Raw genomic sequence first — 6687 nt, 5'->3', positions numbered from 1 at the left:
CGCCGGAACGGTCGCCGGACGGCGTGGGTGGCGGTGGCGCCTCGGATGGATGGGGTGGGTGGAGTTGCGAGCGAGCGCTCGAGAGTCCAGCGCGCGGGAGCGGGCGCAGCAAATAAGCGGTGCGCGATGGCGTTTCGGCCCGCGCACTAAACTAGATATGTCGTGCGTGCGATTTTTGCGCCTCCGCTGAAGCGCCCGGAGAGGTAGCGCGCGCGCAAAAAATGTTGATTTTTCAGCGCGACGCTTATATAACGCGGCTGTTGGAGATACTCTTATATGAGGAACAAAGTCTATTTACTGTCAAAAAAAGAGTCCAATACATACGAGGGTTCCTTTGGAAATAATCGTTATGTACATGGTGCTACGTGATTCTAATTCCTTTACAAGTTATAAAAAAATCTTTTTTTGCGGGATAATACTTGTATTACTCAAAATCAAGAATTACAGTACGACTGACAGTGTCGAGAAGTTCATTTGACTAGACCCAAGCCACACAACAGTTCGGCATTGTGATCTTCCAAAATTTGTCAGAAAATGACTAGCATAATTTTTTGTGTGACCAACATGAGTAATACAAGAATTACGCTCGATCAAACTTTCTTGAATCTCCTTTGTCAGAAAGGCATATTTTGATCTATTAATATCTCTGCTTTGCACCATCTTGACTGCTTCCAGACTGTCTGATTCTATATTGATTGGTCGGTTGCTCCACTGCAAGGTAAGCATGAGTCCCTCCCGTATAGCAAGAATTTCAGTCTCTAGAACATCATTACAGTCAAATAAATACCTGCACGAGCTAAAGATAATACCACCTCCATCATCTCTCAAGATCATTCCTATTCCAGCGACCCCATTTGACACAGACCCATCTGTGTTAAACTTCACACGTCCCGCCATTGGTGGTTCTCATAGGCCTAGGATCGGGCACTTAACATTGTGTGTGGGAGCTAACACAGGGAAGCATACTTGAGCTGGGTACTTGCCTTTGGTGCGGTCCGCCGTCGGATCAATGGCAATAGAATTCAGGGAGGCAATATAGCTAGTTAGAAAACGGCAAAATACATCAATTGGTGGTACTGGTTTATGGTGAACTATTTCATTTCTGACATGCCAAATTCGCCAAAGCAACATCATTGTGTGTAGCCGGACAGGTTCACTCAAATCAGAGACAAGCTGGACGAACCATTCTCTGCTAGTGTGTAATATCTTAGTAACATCCGGGAGCTCCAATTCAGCATTCATTGCTTGCCACAAGCGTCATGCATTGATGCTGATAATTTTACATCGACTCTTGTCGTTGTCTATGGGCTGCCCAAGATGAGCATAAGTCCGTTTTCCTTCGGGAATTGGTAAATCTGGCTAAGGATAACCCACATCCAATGCTTATTGGAGGGCACTTTAATATCCTTAGGTATCAGGAAGAGAAAAATAACGACTGTTTTGACACTCATTGGCCTTTCCTATTTAATGTTGTGATAGACAGTTTGGATCTTCGGGAGGCCAGTATGTTGGGACGGCAGTTCACTTGGGCTAATAACCGACATGTGCTGACATACGAGAAGCTTGATAGGGTACTCATGGATACCGAATGGGAACTAACATTTCTTTTGATAACCGTGCGAGCCCTAGAGCGTATTGAGGCTTTATCGGATCATGCACCCATCATTCTGGATTCTAATCTATGAAACCAGCTGCCCTACGCCCTTTCAAATTTGAATTGGGATGGATGCATAGGGATGGATTTGTAGACATGATCAAGAATATTTGGGAGAGGCCCGATGTTGGTCGTACACCTATTCAGAGATGGAACTTTAAAATAAGGGTCATGAAGCAACACCCCTCTGGATGGGCAAAACATACCAATGGGATTTATAAAAAAGAAAAACAACGGCTCTCTACCATTATTGATGACCTCAACAAAATTACAGAGACGCGCATCTTATCTCAACAAGAGATTGGATTAAAAAATCATTCTAATGAGAAGATTGCCCGTCTTCTGCGAGAAGAGGAGATCAAATACTACCAGAGATCCAAAGCCGATTTCGTTTTGATGGGTGATAGTAATACAAAATACTTCCAATTGGTCGCTAATGGGCGGCATAGGAAGAAATGTATTTATAGTCTCCAACAAGATGAGGGGCGGATCAAGGTCAAGAGGAGCTCAAAAAGTATATCACCGACTACTACAAATCTCTGTTCGGAGCGCCGGCTGGAGGGAATTTCACCCTTGACGAGACCCGAACAGATGACATTCCACAAATCACGACAGAAGAAAATGATATCCTGACGGCACCATTCTCGAAAGAGGAGGTGAGAGCTGCAATGTTCCAAATGGAACATAACAAAGCTCCAGGCTCATATGGTTTCCCCGCAGAATTCTATCAAAATTTCTGGGATATTGTAACACCCCAGATGTAATTTTTCATAATTGTACTCCGACTCTTACCATTTTCGGCTCTAAGTTATAATATTCCCTCGTGGTTGGGTTTTATCTTCGTTTTGCATTTTGTCCATGTCATGCATTTCATATCATGTCATCATGTGCACCACATTTTCTATACGTATTCGTCTCATGCATCCGAGCATTTTCCCCGTTGTCCGTTTTGCGATCCGACACTCCTATGTCCTCCGGCGCCCCCTTTTGCCTCTTTTCGTGTGTGGGTGTTAAAATTTCTCGGAATGGACCGAGATTTGCCAAGAGGCCTTGGTACACCACCGGTAGACCGCCTGTCAAGTTTCGTGCCATTTGGAGTCTGTTTGATACTCCAACGGTTAACCGAGGAACCGTAAAGGCCTCGTGTGCGTTGCAGCCCAACACCCCTCCAAAGTGGCCCAAAACCCATCCAACCCCCCACCCCCCATCCTCTCAGTCGTTCGATCATGATCGCTTGGCCGAAAACCGCACCTCATTTGGACTCTCCTAGCTCCCTCTACCTATAAAAACATCTTCCCCTCCGAAATCCCGGATGAAACCCTAGATCTTTCCCCTCTCGCCCGCCGGACATGTCCGTCCTGGACCGGACGTAACCGCGCCGCCGCTCCCAGCCTCTCAGTGCCTGCCACGTGGCCCCGGCCACCGCCCATCGCCGCCGGCCCGCTCGGGCCCGAGGCCGGCCCCCGCGGCCCGCCCGCGTAGCCGCGCCTCCTTCGCTGGCCGCGCCGTCCCTCGCCGCCTCCGCCGCTCGCCGGCGACCGCACCCGCCGCCCGCCGCCCGCGCTCCTCCACCGCTACCTCGTCGCCGGTCGTCGTCCCGCCGCCGCCTCCTCGCAGATCCGGCTCCCCCGAGCCCTCTCTGGTGAGCTGCGGCGTCCCCGGCCACCGTCGCCTCTGTCTCCGGCCATGCTCCGGCGAGAACCCCGTCTGCGCCTCGAATTCCGTGCCAACCCTAGATCTGGGCGAGGTATATTTCTTCTAAGTCCCCGGTTTCCCCTAACATTTTCTAGCTCTGTTCATTGCATCATAACTCCGCATCCGTAGCTTCGTTTTGTGCGTGTCATATATCAAATTGTTCATCAGGATGTCCTCTTCATTTTGTTCCATTGCACCATGCTTGTTTGAGTCCATCTTGATGCCCAAATTGTTGATGCAAGAGTGCTATAAAATGTTAGTTCCTAATTCTTACCAGTTTATGAGCATTTGTCATTTTTGCCATGTTTTTTTGTGATCAATGTGATGACTAGCACATGCATGCAAAGTAGCTCTCGTAATGTTGCTGATTTCAGGGACTTAGAAATTTTACTAAGTCTTTTCCCTGCTGTTATTTTTATGCCATGAATTCATGTTGTTTCAGAGAGATCCATGCTTCTTTTGAGTATATTCAGTAAGGATGATTTGGACATATGGTTATGCTCTATCCATCCATGTCTCTATTTGCATTTATGGAGCACCCTAGCATGACTCAATCTTGCTCTACTTTTGCTATAAATTGTTCCTGGCAGGTTGTTTACGTGTTAATCAATTTTGCCAAGGTTGTTGTAGTTGATACATACATGCTATAAGTTTGTTCTTGCCATTGTTAGCTTCTTGATCATGTCTTCTTGCTGGGAGTATGCTTAATTTGTCATGCAATGTCTTGTGTTGAGTGCATCGAGCTCGCAAACATGCCTTCATAACTTTGTTTTGCCATGTCCAGTTTTCTGCTAAGTCTGAATCTGTTAACGAAACTTGCTATGTTTACATGGGTGCCATCATATTTTCTGTGCCCTTTTGGCTTATGGTCAGTAAGGGACTTTTGTTATATGCTTTGAGTAGATTCATGCCATGCCTTGTTTTGCTATGATATGTTCCTGTAGCATGTTGTTATCTTACTCTAAACATTGCTTCCTGATGTTAATTCCTGACATGTTAGTATTTTCACTAAGTCTGTGAAGCTGATATCTTTTGCACTTTTGCCATGCTTGTTTAAACATGCTCTTGTGTGTTTTAGCCGTAGCTCAGTGTTCATGTTTTGTCAAGCATCTTGAGTACACCATTGCCATGTGCTTTGTTGCTATGTTGGAGTGCAGTAACTTAGTTTCTTGTGGCATTCTAGACGGCATCATGCTGTTAATTGCAGAATTGTGCCATTATTGTTTTGCTTGCCATTTGCAAACCGTGCATCCGATTCCGGTGATCTTTACATCGATTTCGACCGAAATCAACTCATCTTTCCAGCGGCACTCTTGGTTTGCCAAGTTGAGGCCTGGTTATATCTTTTTCTTCTGGAGCTCGCATATGCATTGCATATCACACCCCGCATATCATGCCATGTTTTGCATCATGTTGCTTGCGCATTGCATCGTGGTTGACTGTGGTTTCCTTTGCTTGTGTTATTGCCTTGGGTAGAGTTGCGAGACGAGTACGTGATTGAGGAACCCGTTGAGTATGCTTACGAGGATCAAGCTTACGTCAACTCGGAGAATTTTGCAGGCAAGATGACCATACCCTCGAAATCACTTCTGTCTTTGCTTGCTAGTTGCTCGCTCTATTGCTATGCCGCGATACCTACCACTTGCTATATCATGCCTCCCATATTGCCATGTCAACCCTCTAACCCACCTTGTCCTAGCAAACCGTTGTTTGGCTATGTTACCGCTTTGCTCAGCCCCTCTTATAGCGTTGCTAGTTGCAAATGAAGATTGGAGTTTGTTCCTTGTTGGAACATGTTTATTTGTTGGGATATCATTATTATATCTTGTTTACTTTAATGCACCTATATACTTGGTAAAGGGTGGAAGGCTCGGCCTTATGTCTGGTGTTTTGTTCCACTCTTGCCGCCCTAGTTTCCGTCATACCGGTGTTATTTTCCTTGATTTTGCGTTCTTTACGCGGTTGGGTTATAATGGGAACCCCTTGACAGTTCGCCTTGAATAAAACTCCCCCAGCAAGGCCCAACCTTGGTTTTACCATTTTCCACCTAAGCCTTTTTCCTTTGGGTTCCGTGGACTCAAGGGTCATCTTTATTTTAAACCCCCAGGCCAATGCTCCTCTGAGTGTTGGTCCAACCTGTCAGCAGCTGGTCGCCACCAGGGGCAACTCTGGGTTGGCCTACCGGAATCTTGGACAATCTGGTGTGCCCTGAGAACGAGATATGTGCAGCTCCTGTCGGGATTTGTCGGCACATTTAGGCGGCTTTGCTGGTCTTGTTTTACCATTATCGAAATGTCTTGTAACCGGGATTCCGAGCCTGATTGGGTCGTCCTGGGAGAAGGAATATCCTTCGTTGACCATGAGAGCTTGTGATGGGCTGAGTTGGGACACCCCTACAGGGTTTTGAACTTTCGAAAGCCGTGCCCGCGGTTATGGGCAGATGGGAATTTGTTAATATCTGGTTGTAGAAAATTTGACACTTAATCTAATTAAAATTAATCAACAGTGTGTGTAGCCGTGATGGTCTCTTTTCGGCGGAGTCCGAGAAGAGAACACGGTCTCGTGTTATGATTGAACGTAAGTAGTTCAGGATCACTTCTTGATCATGATATTTTATCGACCGTGTTTTGCTTCTCTTCTCGCTCTCATTTGCGTAAGTTAGCCACCATATATGCTAGCGCTTGCTGCAGCTCCACCTCACTATCTTTTCCTACCCATAAGCTTAAATAGTCTTCATCGCGAGGGTGTGAGATTGCTGAGTCCCCGTGACTCATAGATTACTTCCAAAACCAGATGCAGGTGCCGATGATGCTAGTACAGGGGACGTGACCGAACTCAAGTGGGAGTTCGACGACGATTCAGGACGTTACTATGTTTCCTTTCCAGACAATCAGTAGTGGAGCCCAGTTGGGGCGATCGGGGATCTATTGCATTTGGGGTTGTCTTGATTGTATTCTGGATGATGTAATGCTATATTTATGTTTTGTGTGAAGTGGCGATTGTAAGCCAACTCTTTATCCCTTTCTTATTCAGTACATGAGATGTGTAAAGATTACCCCTCTTGCGACATGCCTACTATGCGGCTATGCCTCTAAGTCGTGCTCCGACACGTGGGAGATATAGCCGCATCGTGGGTGTTATGGATATACCTGGCCAAACCTCGGGCCGGGCCAGGCTTCGGGCCGGGCCTAGCCAAGCCCGAGCCAAAAAACCTGGGCCCGAGCCCGGCCCGGCCCGGCCATCGAGCCTAGTTTTTGGGCCCAAGCCCGGCCCCAACATGCAAAAGCCTGTCGGGCCTCGGGTCGGGCCCCTTCAGAAAACTGCAAAAATGACGGGCC

The sequence above is a fragment of the Triticum urartu genome, chromosome 2 (assembly GCF_003073215.2).
Source record: "Triticum urartu cultivar G1812 chromosome 2, Tu2.1, whole genome shotgun sequence".
In the NCBI taxonomy this organism is placed as follows: Eukaryota; Viridiplantae; Streptophyta; class Magnoliopsida; order Poales; family Poaceae; genus Triticum; species Triticum urartu.
Note: the sequence above shows the minus strand (reverse complement) of the source record.